The sequence below is a fragment of the Chenopodium quinoa genome, unplaced genomic scaffold (assembly GCF_001683475.1).
Source record: "Chenopodium quinoa cultivar QQ74 unplaced genomic scaffold, ASM168347v1, whole genome shotgun sequence".
Classification (NCBI taxonomy): domain Eukaryota; kingdom Viridiplantae; phylum Streptophyta; class Magnoliopsida; order Caryophyllales; family Amaranthaceae; genus Chenopodium; species Chenopodium quinoa.
In genome coordinates this window covers 3,939,226-3,956,784 of record NW_018745413.1, presented here as the reverse complement: position 1 = coordinate 3,956,784, position 17,559 = coordinate 3,939,226, and the positions used below count along the sequence as shown (strand labels likewise).

Genomic DNA, 17,559 nt, shown 5'->3' with positions numbered 1-17,559 from the left:
GCCGTTCTGAGGCTGCTCGAGCCGACATTGCTGAGGGCTCAGGGTCTTCTTCTGAGGAGGTTCCGGCTGCACCGTTAGGAGAGGCTACCTCGGCTTTCAGAGGTGATGGGATGTACGAGGTTGGCTCGTCATCGCAGTAGCCTCCGCGGTCTCAGCCTCAGGTTGGCCTTGGCTGGAGCGGTCCTGTTTTGAGTTTCCCTCCTCTTACGGAGACTGGGACTGGTGCTGAGGCCGGAGCTGGTGGAGAGGTGACTCCTCGGACGGCGCAGTTTTATGGCATGATGGGCCTATCCTCCGGCGCCGTAGTTTATTTCTGTATATGCATTTTATTTTGACTTTTATAGAACTTTGCCTTTGACTTGTTACTTAGACACTCTGTTCTGTAAATCTATTATTATGTATTATTATTATGTTAGTGTATGTTAGTGTGTGAAAATGTGATAACAATTTTGCGCAGAAATTCCGTCATTTTTATTGTTGATGGAGGGTATTATCCGACTCTCTCCCCCAAAAGGAAAAAAATAAAAAGGGAAAATAAAACGGAGAGAAAGGCTGATTTTTGAATATAAAATCCAAAAAAAAAAGAATAAAAAATTAACTAAACATAATTGCTATATTTAATTAATTAAGAAAAGGATAGAAAGATATTTAGAAGAAATTAAAACGGGGCCATAAAGTCATTAACCGACTCCGATTTAATATCAAAACGCAAACTGAGCACACGCGGCTGTCCTGCTAACTTGGCGCCAGCCTGTAGCGCGTGGCGCCAGGCGCTATTGCTAGCGTGTGGCGCCAAGAGCTGTTGTGTGGCGCTAATTTCGGGTGTGTGACGCCAATTGACGCTGACTACGTATTCCAGTCAAGTTGAAATTCCTCGAAATTTGTGCATAAACAGCCCCCTGCTCAGTCGATTATTCACATAATTCCAGCGAAAAAATTATTCTTCTCTTTAGAAAAAATAGTAATCATGTCTTTAGCCACTAAAACCTTCACCCAATATTCTCATGAATGGTGTCGATCTCCCAATGCTAGAGAAAGAAAAGAATTGGATTTATTTCACTTGGGGGAATATATGGCATTAATGGGGTAGATCTAGACATAGACTTCATTCATACCGCTTTAGAATATTGGAACATTGACACACATTGTTTTAGAAAAGGGTATGATGAAATTAGCCCTTTGCCAGAGGAATTTGGTGATATTTTAGGCTTCCCTGCAATAGACCTGGTAGTGATCCCTAGAGTAGATGCATATTACTATAAGGATTTTGAGCGCTTCTTTAATTTGAAGGAAAGGGATTTATCAAGGATAGTGAATGGCAACGTGGTGAACTTAAAAGAATTCGCACGCTATTATTTTGATAAACCGCTTTCTGAATCTCTTCACATATATAGAAGAAGGGCGTTCTTATTCTGCATGCTTAATCAATATTGTCTTAGTAGTGGTAAAATCAATGAGGGTCGATCAATTATAACCACTGTGCTAGAACAAATTGAATCAGGGAGAAATCCGATGCCTTTAATAGTTGGAGAGACTATGATTAGTCTAGATGAGTTGAAAAGGGACCCAAAAGCACCTCTTCGCGGTTCTCCAATTTTATTACAGGTAGAAAAATAATATTTTTAATTACAGAAATTAAAAAATATATTTTTGTATTGTAATATTAATTTATTTGCATTGAATTTTTTTTTTTCTTCAGATGTGGCTGATGGAAAGGCTAGGATTAATTAGCCCTCCGGACGACATTGAAAGTTATACGCCCACTTGCTTTGTAAGAAGAAAGAAGCGCATCCCTAAAATTGGGCGCCATGGTTGGAAGAAAGTCTTTGAATTACGTGACTTTGCTATCAAGTGGGTCATCCCATGGTGGAAAATAAAAAGGATGGTTGGTGTTAACAAGCAACCTTTCTGCCGTCTTCCAAGCTTGTCTCTCATGACATATTATTATCCCTGCAGAGTAAAGAGACAATATGGCTTGCTTCAAAATATTCCTTCTGGGGATCTTCGTCCTCCCTATGAGTATCCCATATCTCAAGAAGTAGATAAATTTGACACGTACTGGAGCGCTAGACCGTTGTGGGAAGTGATTATCCAAAAGGTTCCTCCTTCTTTGCCTAATGATGTAAAGAAGTGGTTGCTGAAGAAGTCTTCAATTGATCAGGGTAAAACTGATGTGAAGAATCGTCTAGGTGACAGGGTGACACCGGCCAAGGAACGCTTAGGTGCAAAAATTGAGTTCAAGACACCTATAATACCTAAGAAGAGGAATACTACTAAAGACAAGGGGAAAAGGAAAGCTACCACTACAGACAAAAAGGTTTGGGTGGAAAAGAAGCATGGGGTGCTAGCGGAAGGGGAAACAATCCATTCCAAGATCGAATGTAGGTCCTCTAAAGGATGCCTACTAGCTAAAGTAATGGATGAAGAGGAGGAGGCAGAAAAGAATTGGAAAAGAGCAAAGAAGGAGAAGAAAGACTAGAACATTGCTTAGCTTTAGATTTATTAGATTCTTAGTTTTTATTTAAAGTTAATTTATTTCAGCTTTATTTAAATTCCATTGACAATGCAATTTTATTTTATCAATGAAATTTCAGATTTCAATTAAATTGTTACTTTAAATTTGTTTTATTAAAGCAATGAAAAATCGAAATTGATTTTCCAGAAATTCTTCGAGTACGGAAGTCGAAAATTTTCCGAAAAACGCCGAAATTCGCCCAGATTTTATTACTGAATTGGCGTCAGATATTGAGGTCTTGCGCTAGGCGCCAATACTGTCGTCTGGCGCTGATGGCCTTTTGCTGGCGCCAGGCTCTGTTCTACGACGCCAGTTGCTTTTCCGACTTTTGTTGACTTTTTGTTGATTCTGGAATGCGGAGATGTCGAAAAAATAAAGTGGTCGCACCCGTAATGGGTTGCCTACGTATCCTTTCCTAAGGAATCAGGCCGAACGTAGCTCTCTTGAGTGTCCTACTCAAGTAATTATGGGTAGTATTCTTTAAGTTGGTCAAGATTGGTGATGTTTGAGAATTCATTGCCATCCATGTCAGTAAATTTTGCTGCACCACCTGACAGGATTGTTTTGACAATGTAGGGGCCAGACCAATTAGGTCTAAACTTTCCCCTTGGATCTAAAACATTTTTCCTTAGTGCCTTTAATACCAAATCTCCTATTTTGATATTTCTTGTCTTGACCTTCTTATTAAAATGTCTAGCCATACGAGTTTGATAACACTGAGTGTGATGTAGAGCTTCTAGTCGTTTTTCGTCGAGTAGGATCAATTCTTCATATCGTGCCCTAGTCCATTCGACTTCATCGAGTTTACTTTCTAGCGCAATACGTAGAGATGGTATTTCTAGTTCGACAGGTTGTACGGCATCCATTCCATATACCAAAGAAAATGGTGTATTTCCTGTTGACGTACGGATTGACGTACGATAGCCCCACAATGCAAAGTGAAGCTTGTCAGGCCAATCCTTGTAATTTTCTGTCATTTTCTCGATGATAGTCTTTAAATTTTTATTAGCTGCCTCGACTGCTCCGTTTGCTTGAGGTCTATAAGGGGATGAATGATGATGTTGGATACCATATTTATGTAGCAATTCTTCACATTCGGCTTGAAAGTGAGTTCCATTGTCACTTATCATTTCATGTGGGACTCCATATCAACAAATGATATTTCTCTCGATAAAAAGTGCTACATGTTTTGCGGTGAGTTTAGCATATGATTGTGCTTCAACCCACTTCGTAAATTAATCAATCGCTACTAGAATAAATTCATGGCCTCCTGTCCCTGGAGGAGTGATCTTGCCAATTATGTCAATTCCCCATGTAGAGAATGGCCATGGTGATATGTAGGTGTAGAGCAGAGATGGAGGAACGTGCTGTAAATTGGCATAAATTTGACACTTAGGGCATCTTTTTACATATTGATGGCAATCCCTATTCATGGTAGTCCAATAATACCCTTCTCGCATTATTTTCTGGACTAACATTTTGCCATTTATATGAGTTCCACAGATTCCTTCGTGGACCGTTCTCATTATTCTTTGTGCATCCACCTTCTCTACGCATAGGAGAGCTCGACCTTTAGGTACCCTTTTATGTAGCTCGTTGTCTATGAGTACATATTGAGAAGCCAAAAGTCTCAAGGCTCGTTTTGCTCTTTTGTCAGCATGAGGAGGGTATTCTCCATTGGTGACATAGCTGAGAATGTCTGTGTACCATAGTTTTTCTTCTCGTTCTTCATCTTCGTCTTGGACTGGATTGTCATCTTTTATAGCCTGTATATATGCCGGTTTGTGCCTTTTTTCGATAGTTAGAGGCATTTGCTCGATATCCGTGGGAATCCTAACCATTGAGGCTAATCTTGCCAAGGCATCAGCAAATTGATTTTCTTCTCTAGGTAGATATGTGTATTCTACCTTCTCTAACTGATTGGTAAGAGTTTCCAGATAAGTTTTGTAAGGAGCTAGGCTTTCGCTCCTTACTTTCCACCTTTTAGATATTTGATTGATAATTAGAGAGGAATCCCCGAATATCCTTAACTTCTTTACTCCCAATGCCAGGGCTGTTTCAAGGCCTACCACGCATGCTTCATATTCAGCAGCATTGTTGGTAACGTCGAAATCAAGCTTTATTGAGATTGGGACGTGTTCTTCTTTAGGTGATACTAATAACACTCCGACACCACATCCCTTTTGGTTTGAGGCTCCGTCAAAATATAAGATCCAAGTATCATCTTCAGTGACCATCAAATCTTCATCTGGAAATTCACTGTCCTGTATTGGTGTCGAGTCTTCTATTGGAAAGTCTGCCAGAAAGTCTAACACCACAGATCCTTTAATAGCTTTTTGTGGCATAAACCGTACATCGAACTGGGCTAAGTTGACTATCCATCTTGAAATACGTCCATTGAGCGTTGATTTCTCGAACAAGTATTTGAGTGGATCCAATCGAGATACCACGAAAACGGTATGCACCAACATGTAATGTCTCAACTTAGTTGTGGCCCACACCAAAGCGAGGCACAATTTCTCGAGTGGTGTATAGCGTGTTTCGTATTCGAGCATCTTCTTACTTAAGTAATAGATTGCATTCTCTTTGTTTTCTACCTCTTGTGCAAGCATGGCTCCCATTGTCTCTTTGGTAACCGTCAAATATAACCTAAGAGGTATTCCGGGAAGTGCTGGCGCTAATACGGGAGGATTTGTGAGATAGGCTTTGATCCGGTCAAAGGCTTTTTGACACTCGTCATCCCATATTACTGGTACATTCTTCTTGAGCTTTTTGAAGATTGGTTCACATATCGTTGTTAGTTTTGATATGAACCTACTTATGTATTGTAACCGGCCAATGAATCCTCGAATCTGTTTCTCGGTCTTGGGCGGTGGCATTGACATGATTGCTTTAATCTTGGTTGGATCTATCTCTATTCCTCTAGAGCTTATGACGTATCCCAAGAGCTTGCCCGAGGTTACTCCAAAAGCACATTTTGAGGGATTTAACCTCATATTATATTTTCTTAGCCTTTCGAAAAATTTCCTTAAGGCTACTTGATGGCCTGGACGGTCTTTTGATTTCACAATCATGTCGTCTACATATACCTCAACTTCTTTGTGCATCATGTCATGGAGCAAGGCAGTTGCTGCACGTTGGTAAGTAGCACCTGCGTTTTTCAACCCAAATGGCATTACCGTGTAACAGTAAGTTCCCCATGGTGTGATAAAGGTTGTCTTCTCCATGTCTTCTTCCACCATGAGAATCTGATTGTACCCTGCGTATCCGTCCATGAATGGAAAGAGCGCGTGATTTGCTGTGTTGTCTACTAGAATATCGATATGTGGCAAAGGGAAGTCGTCCTTTGGACTTGCCTTATTTAGATCTCGATAGTCGACACACATCCTTACCCTTCCATCTTTCTTTGGAACTGGGACGATGTTAGCGACCCATTTGGGGTATTTGGATACCTTGATGAAACCTGCAGTTATTTGTTTTTGACCTTCTTCTTTTATTTTAAGTGCTACGTCGGGTTTCATTCGACGCAACTTTTGTTTTACAGGTTTCATTCCTGGAATTAATGGTATAGTGTGTTGAGCTATTTCTCTGTTAATGCCTGGCATATCTTCATATGACCAAGCAAATACATCGATAAATTCTTTAAGCAAGTTAATTAAATCGGTTCTTTCTTGTTTATTAAATGTTAGTCCGATTTTAACTTCTCTTTTATGAGTTGAATCATTTGAGATGTCAACTGTTTCAGTCTCTTCAATTTCTGGTGTTTTCTTTTCAAGTGTTTCCATTGCTTTAATAAATTCTTTATCTTTTTCATCGTTAGCTAAGCAATGTTCGTCATCTTAGGTTAGGGAAGAACACGAGAAGTAAGGAGAATGAGCGATATTATTATACTCTGAGATCATTACATCAAAGAGTGATATGTCCTCAGGGACTGGATCACTAACTATCCTAGGAGAAGAAACAGGAAGGGAAGGCATTATAACTAAAGACTTAGAAGATTCTAAAGGGACAAACTCTGACTCAGACTCTGACTCTGACCCTGACGATTCTTCAAACATTGGCCCTTGCCCTGTCGTGATTGATATCTTCCTCCCACTCGGAGTAATCACCTTGATAGTCTTGCGCCACCCTTGCAGTAATCCTTCAGCTGGAGTAATTAGCTTCGAGGGATCGAAGTTTTCGCTTTGTAGGACCGTTTGAATGAGTGAGGAGTTGTCTTCCTCATAAGCTGGCTCATTCTTTTCTCGCCCAAACAGTAATCCCATGACGTTAAAGTCAAAGCATGGAGGTGTTTTCTCCTTATGGACGGGAATTGGGATTTCATCAGTGAAATAGCAATCCAAGAGAATCTCGAATCCTAGTTGTCGTATGCCATTTACAACAAATGGTTTGGGAAATTCATAGCATGGATAATCCTCTCCTTCTTTTTATAAACTGACCATTAAGCGTAAGAGGGTACTGATCCATTGGAATTGCTTTCTTTTAAATGCGAGCGTCCCTACGTGCTTTCAATTTTTCATGGGCTCGCTTGAGATCTTTCCGAGTCGGTTCGAAACCAAGTCCGAAAGTATCTAGTTTAGGGAGGCCAGGTGACTCTATTGATTTTTCTATCCCCTTCTTCTTTCCTAAGGTCATCCCAGGGAAGTGTCCTTGTTTTTTCAGCATAGTGTTGATAATCATGCTGGAATGGGGGTTGTGGCAAAGAGATGTCCTTTCATCCTCTTGGATTAAGGAGACTTCTTCGTTAAAGCCCCATAGGTCTTCATCATCTTCGTCGTGCTCCACGTTGATGATTGGATTCTCTATTGACCTGATCCTCATTGGCGAAGCATCAATGGTGATGGGGATTCCTCTAACTATAGCTTTCACTTGTTGGTGGAGAGATGAAGGGACGGCCTTTAGATCATGGAGCCAAGGGCGTCCTAACAACAGATTGAATGAGGCTTTGATGTCTACCACTTGAAAAGTAGTAGCATGTTCTATTGCTCCTGCCGTCACATTTAAGGTTATTTTGCCAAGAGCTTGACGTCGAGTATTATCGTAAGCTCTTATTCCTTGTGTGGACGGAGTTAAATCCTCATCCTTTATGCCGAGCATCCTCGTAGTCCTAAGTGGACAGACATTAATAGCTGATCCATTGTCTACAAGAGTCATGGGAACATTCATTCTTTTGCAGACTACTGTGAGATTTAACGCTTTGTAGTGCTTGTCACCTTCCGGGGGTAAATCTTTATCAGAGAAGGTGATTAGATTAATTGGACTAGGGAGATCACTCGTGAGGAAGTTAGCTAGTCCCTCAGAAGTGGTGTCAGAATCTATCCCGATTTTATCCAAGGCATTCATCACAGCCAACCTATGTTCCCGAGATGTTGCTAGAAGCTTCTATACATTCATCTCAACTTTTGTCTTCTTGAATTGTTTAACAATGTCATTGTCTTCGATGATAGGTATGGGAACTTGTTGCACGGTAGGCATGGGTTGCGTTGAAACAGGAGGTTGTATTCTCCCGGATCTTGTGAGGACGTCTATTGATGCATCTTCTTCAGCCCAAATGTTGTCTGTGGTGTATGATATGGAAGGTGAAGGTTCTAATATGTCTTTTAGATAGACATCTTCTTCATCACTGTCCCATACTCCATTAACATTTATATCCTCTTCTTGTTGAACTTGGACTAATTCCTTTCTATCAATCATTTTCTGCACCAAATCCTTGAATTTGAAGCAGTTTTCTATGGTCTGTCCTCCTGACTGACGGTATTGACAGTAATATCTATCTGTTCTTTTTAATGATTCAAATGGTCTCGGTTCGAGAGGTTTGACCTTGCCACTCTCGGAGAGCATTTTAAACATTTGTGCATACGGGATCCCAATTGGAGTATAAATTTTATTGCTCTTCTTGGGTCTTTCGGTGACTTGTAAGGGAAAGTATTTTGCCTCATAAGTCGTTTTTATTGGTGTGAATTCTCTCTTAGGTTCTTGATCATATTCCTTGCGAAGTTCATTTAGAATTTTGAGAGTTTCATGTAACAATTGTGATGTCTCCCTCAGATATAGTGTGAGTAGTCGTATTTCTACCTCATTTGCCAGTTTTGGAGGATTATCCTTGGCATCGAAAAAGATCTCTTCTTCTTCTTCTTCGGTCACTTTGACAGGCTTAATGAGAGATGAGGGGTCAACTTCGCTTTCTTCATCGGAGATAACCAATGTGTGAGCTAGAGGTGCATTATCAATATTCAGTTTCTTACTGGCAGGAGGCAACGACAGCTTATTACCGTCAATCAGGTCTTGGATAGCTTCCTTAAGTTTCCAACAGCTTTCAGTAGAATGGCCCCTACCTTGATGATACTTGCAATGTGCATTGGGGTTCCAATTAGGCGACCTTTTCTCGACTGGTGGATCTCCGAATGGTCCAATGGGAGTTATAAGACCTTTTGCATTTAGTCGATCAAATGCGATGTCATAACTCATGCCAATAGGAGTGAAGTTTCTCCTAAACAGTTTCTTTTGCCCTTGGTTGTTCATGACAAGGACTTCTCCTAAATTAAAGGCTCTAACATTATTTGAGTGGGCGGTTTAGGAAGAAGAAGGATTGTCGTTCTTCTTTCCTTTCCAGCCACTGTTGGAGTTGTTGTTGGCAGCTTTAGATTTAGCTAAATCATCTTCAATATTAATCCTAATATCATAAAAAACCTTAAAGGTATGAAGGTTATTTTGATATTTAAGATGTTTTGAATATTTTTCTTGGAGATTTTTTATGAACAATCTCACGGACTCTTTTTCACTTGGTACCTCAATCATTTTAGCTGAGGTTTCTCTCCACTTGTTACAGAAAGATGTGAAGCTTCATTCTCCTTCTGCTTGAGAATTTCAAGTTCTCTATGGTCAGTTTCGACTTGAACGTTGCACTTGTACCTATCAACGAAAGCGTTTGCTATGGATTCCCAAGTAGAGGTCTTTTCTTTTTCAAGAGAAAAGAACCATTGTTGGCAAACGGTCTCGAGAGATAGCAAGAACAGAGAAGGGAAAATTTTCTTATCGATACCCTTGATACTCATTATTGTTTCAAATGCCCTTAGATGGAAGTAGGGGTTGTCGATTGCCCTAAACTTTGGGATGTCGTTGGCACTGAACTTCTGCGGAAGAAGATCCTTATCCAGCGAGACCCCTTGGGATGTGAGTTCTTGAAACTTGTAGTCACTGGACAACTTGCTTAGGCTTTCTTGCATGATGTCCATCTGTTGTTGCTTCGTGGGATCCTCGATCTTAAGTGCGAGAAGCTTTAGTGTCTCAGTTACAGTAGCCAATTGGTTTTTGAGATCGTTAACTTCTTCCTGAGTTGCCATTATAACTCTTGCTTTCCTCTTGCGAGCTATAGGTTTGTCGAAAAGTTGGACTTGTACGAAGAGGTTATCTTTGATTAATCGTCCTTCCTTTCTTGACCACGCGCTGTAAATTAAGCCAGTTTGCGTTTTAATTACTTGACTCGAATCAGTTTGATTTTATGGCTTTTGTTTAAATAAAAGAAAAAAGTATGCATATTTTTAGGGAGCAATAATGTACATGTGTTTAGGGAACTTAAGTAATATTATTTATTGGTTGGAGGATTAATATCCGACTTACCCCCCTAAAAAAAATGACAAAAAATAACGCGCGCACACAAGACTCCCTTAATCATGGTCAAGACATGTGTAATGGTGTGTGTATTGAGTGTAAGTGACATGCTTGGACTCTTGTGTAAGACCATGGGACTTAGTGCCTAAACTCGAATATTGATTCAATTAAGCAGAATTAAACAGGAAACTGAATAATTAGACATTAGGTGATGACTCGACAAATAATCCGAACTGTCGGCCAAGCGACAGGACTGGCGTCACAATATGGTGGTTGGCGCCAGACTTTTTAGTAAATGTCTGGCGCTACACACCATACAATGGCGCTACAGCCTAGATTTTGGCACCGACATTGGAGCCTCGGTCTGGGACTGTTTTCGATATTATTAGTCAACTTGGGTATGCCTAAAGTCGTACTAGGTCAATTCCGATTAAAAGAAGAAAAAAAAATTTATTGACTCGAATTAATTAATTAATTAATTAATTAGGCAAAGTTCTTTAAGTCATTGATTATAATCTCAACACAAATCAACAAACGGTTAGGAGGAGCATAAAATATATATGCGCAACAAATAATGCACAATTATTCAAGTAGGCACAGTATGATGCAATGAGTTCGCAACCTAACCATGGCTCTAGTTCTCTAAAGTTCGGGATGTGGTTTAGTCAAATAGGGTCCATGGTTAATTGTTCAGATGCACCGCGTAGAAGCCTAACCGTGAAGGGTTAACGCGTGTGGATAGAACACCGCGAGTATTTTTTTAGAAAAAAAAAAAACTCACTTCCATGGTTTGGTGAATTCAACATCTCAGATGTACCCTTTGTTGCCAGGAGCGTTCAATCGGGTAGATAGAGCATGAATTCCCAGAGGGTTATGTCCATACGTAGAACACATATGGGTTTCAGAAAAATGAGAAAAAATTCAATCAGGAAGTAGGATCGAGCAAACAATACGAAAAACCGGTCGAAATTAGAACGCATATTTCTGGCTCGGTATTGGGGGAAATTGGCGCCAGCAAACAGAGACTGGCGCCAACTTTTAGCTGTAGCGCCTGGCGCCAATACTGGCGTCAGGCCCTACGACTAAAATGTTGGCGCCAAGCTCTGGCCCCTGACGCTACTTCCCACATGCCTCAACAGCTTTCCGTGCTCAATAAAATCATCCAGTTTCGCGCGGCGTTATTTCAGTCCTAGTTGTGAAAGACATTTCTCAAATTTCCTACGTGTAAAATCCTATGTTTTTGACTCATTACGGATGGTCTTTCTAATGAGAACCTTTTTATGCATATGACAATAATGTTAATCAAAATTACGCACATGAAATACTTAGAACTTTTCGAGTCTCATCCACTCATTCTAAATCATTGCCGAAACAAATTCAGGAATTAAAATAGAAATCCTCCCCAGTAGAGTCGCCAAAAACTGTAGGGAATATTTTCAAGCCTTTAAAATCCCACTAGCTTGAACCCCACTGTGATCATACACTAAAGTACGGTGGCGTCCAAAAGGGAAGAAGGTAGAGCAAAAGAGTCGCCAACAAGTTTTTAAGGAACTTGTAAACCGTTCACGAGGTGAAGGTTACACCCCTTAACGATCCAAGAGATCGTCAACTCCATAAGGTCATGAACCAAATAAGGGTCCGGGGATGATGGTACAAATCCAACCTAAAAGAGATTGAACCTGCCCTAATAATAGGCCTCTACTTTATTCTGCTCGTATTCATGTGCGCTTTCTAATTAACATACAATCAATAGGATTAACCCTAAACCTGTTTATCTATGTTGGTTGAATATTAATGCACATACAAATCTATTATTGGCGATCACTTGAATTATAATCACAATTAACCTAACAAGATTATTAATTATCTTATTAAGCGTGATTGCAAATACCAATTCCCTTTAACCTGCAATAAAGATGATCAAGCAATAAATAATAATAATATGCATATCAAGCAACATAATGAATAATCATCATCAATCATAATCAAATATATTAGAAAGAACATAGGAAGCATCATATTCTTAATCATGCTTAATATTAAAAACACCTTAGACATGATACTAGGAATATCATAATAACAATATAAACATGATGTCTACATCAATAAAATCAATTAAATCAATAAAGTACTTACTTGGATGCCTCGTACCTCTTTCTAATTACAAAATACACACGTTAGTAACTTCAAGGAAAAAACTAAACCAAAATAATTAAATTAAATAATTGAAAGAGAGATTTGGGACCAAACCCTCAGAAATTAAAACCTTTCACGTCTAGGGCGAAGGCAACTTCGAATATGGCTAGGTGTATCAAGTTCTTGTGAATGCGAAATTTTGTGTTTGAGAATAAAGTTTTGAAAGAATGAACGAAAGATTAATGATTCATAAACTAATTTGTTGACAATTGAAGATTGTAGATGAATGAACGAAAACGAATTTTATTAAAACTTAAGAATAAAAGAAGTGGTGAATGATAGATGATAATCCGTCCTCTTAAACGGAGTTTTTGATACAATATTTATAGAGAAAATCAGCCAAAAAAGATAATTTATCAAAACAGAGTCTGAAGATCGCAAAAACAACTTGGCGCCAGCCCTGGCTCATTGGCGCCAGGACCAGTGGCTAGCGCCAGGCGCCAATGGCTGGCGTCTGGCGCCAATCCTGGTTCCAGGCGCCAAGGCCTGGGGTTGGACGCCAAACCGGCTTTTAACACGTTTTCGAAAATCTGATAATTTTACCGTACTGGAAGATAAAATAATATAATTTCAGTCGAAAATGCTATTTGATCTAATTAAAACTCTAAAGATTCCTAATTGAATTAAGAATGATAAAAACCTTCTAGAATGTTCTAGAAGACCAAAACCATTCCTAATTACATTAGGAATGATAAATCATATTAGGCCCTCCCCTAGATCATTGGGTCGTACTTAAAACTCAAACCGGACCCAGTTTAGTAAATTGGCCATAAATTCCTCAATACTCATCGGAATTGGGCTTATAATGTATCGTTGGAAAGGTCTTTGCAAGCCTCATCCAACTACACCACTACTGGACCCATATCATGGACCAACCAAACTGGATTGGCTATTTTCCTTAAAATAAAGTTTTCAAAAACAGAGAGAAGAGAAAAGAAAAGAAAAGAAATAAAACTTTCCGCAACACTAGACATTTCCACACTTTCGTTTCATTCGATTATGATTCGACATGAAAGACACTCAACATCGGGTTTGGTTTTGGGGAGACACAAATGGGTGTCTACAACAGTGCATCTTGAATCAATTTAAATTCGACTCCACATTTGCCCGCACACATCGACATGAGTCGAACACATCACTGACACTACAAATGTCAACATCTTACATTCATATTAATATACTTTCCACAACAACATTTATATTAAACTTTACACAAATATCAACAACTTACATTCAAATTTATATACTTTCAATAGCAACTTTTATATTTAACTAAATAGAAAATAAATACCACGAAGAGGGCTAATATTGCAACCACTGCTACGATATTACCTGAAGTTTGTATACAATATCGGAGATCTCCAAACACCGGTCGACCACTACTAGCGGCGAGATTGTCGATGAAGCAAATCGGGACCTCATAGAACTGATAATCGAGCAAGTATCAAATGAAAGACTCAAACATTACAGATCCGTTAAAACGGGAGAGATAAGATTGTAAAACCAAGAGGGGAATTTGACTATCTAACGAAGAGTAACTCGGGTGAACTCGGGTGTCCTTCCGTTAATGCCTACACGCCAACCCCTACATAACGCTTCAATTATTGCTGCAACAGCAGTTAGTTGGCAATCTATAGCAAAAGACACATGTAACCTTACAATCCAACCTGAAAAGACCAAAATACCCCCAGATAAACGAAATTGACTGGGGTCGGCTCGTTAATTCGGTGCCAAAATACTACGATTGAATCATGTTTTGATGGAGTTTGGGCTCAAGATATCATTACTTTATCATGTATATGCAAATAGGAATTAGTTATAGACATTTAATTTATTGGATTTGATCCTTGTATTGTGAAATGAGTATTCTTCTCATAATTTTTTTTTTTAAAAAAAACAACTCTTGACAATGCTATCAGTATTATTGGCTTTGTTGCACCAAATTGTTTCCTTAAATATATGGCCCAAAGCCTAAAGACTCAAACCGTCATAATTCATAAACGTGTAGATCATAAAACCAAATTTTGTCAAAAAAAAAAATTAAACCAAATTTTTAATTACCATGCCAACCAACCGGAAACATTAATTTTTTTTAAGAAAATCATTACCATATTGTTATACATGACTTTACAAACACTACGGTTTGCACGCAACGCGCGCGTTAGGTCACCCTAATTTTGATAAATGTACCAAATTTATTGCCTATAGCTTCGACATTAGCATTATTGAGTCTTCCTTTGAAGGGTTAATTTTTCAATTTTTCACATTCGAGGGCTTCACACTTTCATCCATATCAACCAATAAGATAACATGTCGATCGAAATATAATAACTATAACTAAAATAGAAACGCTGACATCATTCTTCTCCAAAGCTGTATACGTGTCACTTTTTTATGAAATTTCTTCCCGCCTAAATGCAATGATGACATCATCATTTTTTTTAATTTTATTTTTTTAAAATTTTAAAGCTAATCTACTTCCTTAAATTTCTTTGAAAATTGGATTATAAATAATGACTCCAACTATTTATAAAAAAAAAAAAAAAATCCAATACGGAGTATATGCTTGTACAGACTATTGTATAAATGTACAAATTTACTAATCATAGGAAATCAAGCATTTTCTTTTTGTTTCCTAAATAAACAGAAAAATTAACTGTCCTCAATATAGCTAAAGATGATATATTCATCGTCATATCCTTTGATAAAACCGTGCATCGCACATGACTAACCTAGTCAACCAATAAGATAACATGTTGATCGAAATGCCATGATTGCCCTTCTACGACTTTATTTTTGTCTTTCTAATGATGAATTGAAAGACAAAAAAAAAAAAAAAAAAAAAAAAAAAAAAAAAAATATTAAAAGTCATGTTCGACTCTTGCATTGGTTGCCAAACCTGCTTAATCAATTGATGAAAGCATTTTTATTCATGTTTCTCTCGGTCCATATTCTTTCCACCAGCCCTAATTCCACTCTTGCATCGTCAATACCATCCACTTCCTCAACCTCAACCCATTCTATTAACAAACCCTCCCAATTGTATACCCCTCCTAACAATTTGTTTCCACTCCCATTGCTAATTGAGATATGTCTTATGAATCTTACACTGTACTAAAGGTATGTTTTTTTGTTTTGTTTTTTTTTTTTTTTTTTTTTTTTTTTTTTTTTTTTTTTTGTAATTATGGGTCAGTTTACAATGTTAGTGATGCTGTGTTTTGCTTTGAAAATTGATGGTCTTTTTTAGATGTTAATTTATGATGTTCATCAATTTTTTTGCAGAACACTCTCATTTGTCATCGTTTGAGATATGAAAAGGTGAATGGTATTCAAATCATTCAACCTCCCATATCTCAAACACATGACGGATGTGCAATTGCGGCAACCTCAAAACAATTAGACATCCAATTACGAATACTGTATGCTAAAGCGTGCCCTCCGCACTACTACAAAAAAGACCTTAGAGAACTGTCAAAATAGGCTTTATAGATTCTGCTAAGCGATGTATAAGGTATATAGATCGCCTCAAATAGGCGTTATGTATGCTAAGCAATAGAGGGCAGTCCTTAGTCATAACCGTTCTCTTTTCCCTTCCTAAAATAAGAAATTAATGAAGGAAAAGAGAACGGTTGAGCTGCTAAACCTTTCTATAATATTGTTGCAAATAGAACTGTCACCTAAGACAACAGTTCTATAATCTTCATTTTTTGTAAAATAAAAATTAAATAGCTAAAATATCTAGCTTGTACATCGACATGTTGTATTCTAGTATTTTCTACTATATTTTTCGTGTATAACCATTTTTGGATAATTACTCTACTGATGAAAAAAACTTGTATTTATAATATTTAGTTAAAAAATCAATATTTTCTATGTAAAAATACACCCTTGTGTCCTATATGTACAAGGGTACAAGTATAACACCAGGCCAATGACAAAACAAATCTAGGATACTACCAATTCAAAAAGTTACAATTTATTAACAATGATTTCACAAGTATACGATATGATGTAACATGATATACGATATGATGTAACATGATTGCATCGCTTGCCGCCGCATTCACCATAGATTTCTCTTCTTCAGTAAGTCTTCTTCACACTTTCAATAATTGGAGATGAATTTAATTTGAGAACGAAACCTGTACAATTCAACACCATAACAAATTAAATTTCAAAATACAAAACAAAACAAAAACCAAATTCACACTACTAACTTGCTATTCATAGTTTCATACTGAAATAAAATCAACCAAAAAACGATAATAATAATAATAATAATAATAATAATAATAATAATAATAATAATAATAATAATAATAATAATGATAATAATAATAATAATAATAATTAAAAAAAAGTAGATTAAAGAATTTACACAATCATAACTAAAGTTACAAAATATTACTAGTAATCTAAAATTCTCATAAGCTAAGAGATAGTATATATATATGCTTTTTTGAAATCGTAATTCCAAAATTCAAAGAATTAATACTTACTTCATAATTTTCTTTAATAATCCCAAAATTCAAATCATTAACAAAATTAAGAGATTGCTAAATTGTTCATGTAACAAATTATAACAAAATTTACCTGATTTTTCCTATCTCCCATGATACCGATGACAAAATGATACTCTAGAGTTGCAATTGGAGGTATTGGGAGCGAAGAAATTGTTGCTGCCATGGATGATTGGAGTTTTCCATTATGGTGAGGAGAGAAAGAATAAGAGAATGAATCAGGTAAAATAAAAAAGGAGGCGGGTAGAATAAGAAATGAGTAGGGTTAGGTTTGCTAAAATATAAAGTAACTTCCTAAATTTTACATTTGAAAAGTGGGATAAAGTATGGGTGGGTGGGATTTTCGAAATTAACGCAATTCACTCCATTTAACCACCTTTATACAATTATTATTATACGAAGTAATAGGAAAGAAAATCCCTTCATCCAAACAATTTACAAAATTACAAGTACTGCGTGAAAACTGAAAGTATTTAGGTGTTGGAGGAGTTCATTTTTTAGTGTTAATAAGAATAGAGAACGGTCAGGTTCCTAATTGTTTTATATACAGTATTTTATACTACGCCTGCTATTGATGACCGTTCTATATAGTTGTAGAGAACGTATGTCATACCTAACCGTTCTACATGTTGTGTTTCCTATTCTTGTTTTTTTAGTAATGACCGTTCTATATAGTTGTAGAGAACGTATGTCATACCTAACCGTTCTACATGTTGT

General features: G+C 37.5%; 1 long non-coding RNA gene across 1 annotated transcript; it reads right to left on the bottom strand.

The window, feature by feature from the left end:
• Positions 1-16,142: 16,142 nt before the first annotated feature.
• Positions 16,143-17,196, bottom strand: LOC110713352. Its single transcript, XR_002509873.1, has 2 exons — positions 16,916-17,196; positions 16,143-16,464 (listed from the first exon to the last, which is right to left on the bottom strand). It is a non-coding gene; the product is annotated as an uncharacterized LOC110713352 (long non-coding RNA).
• Between the last annotated feature and the right edge of the window lie 363 nt (positions 17,197-17,559).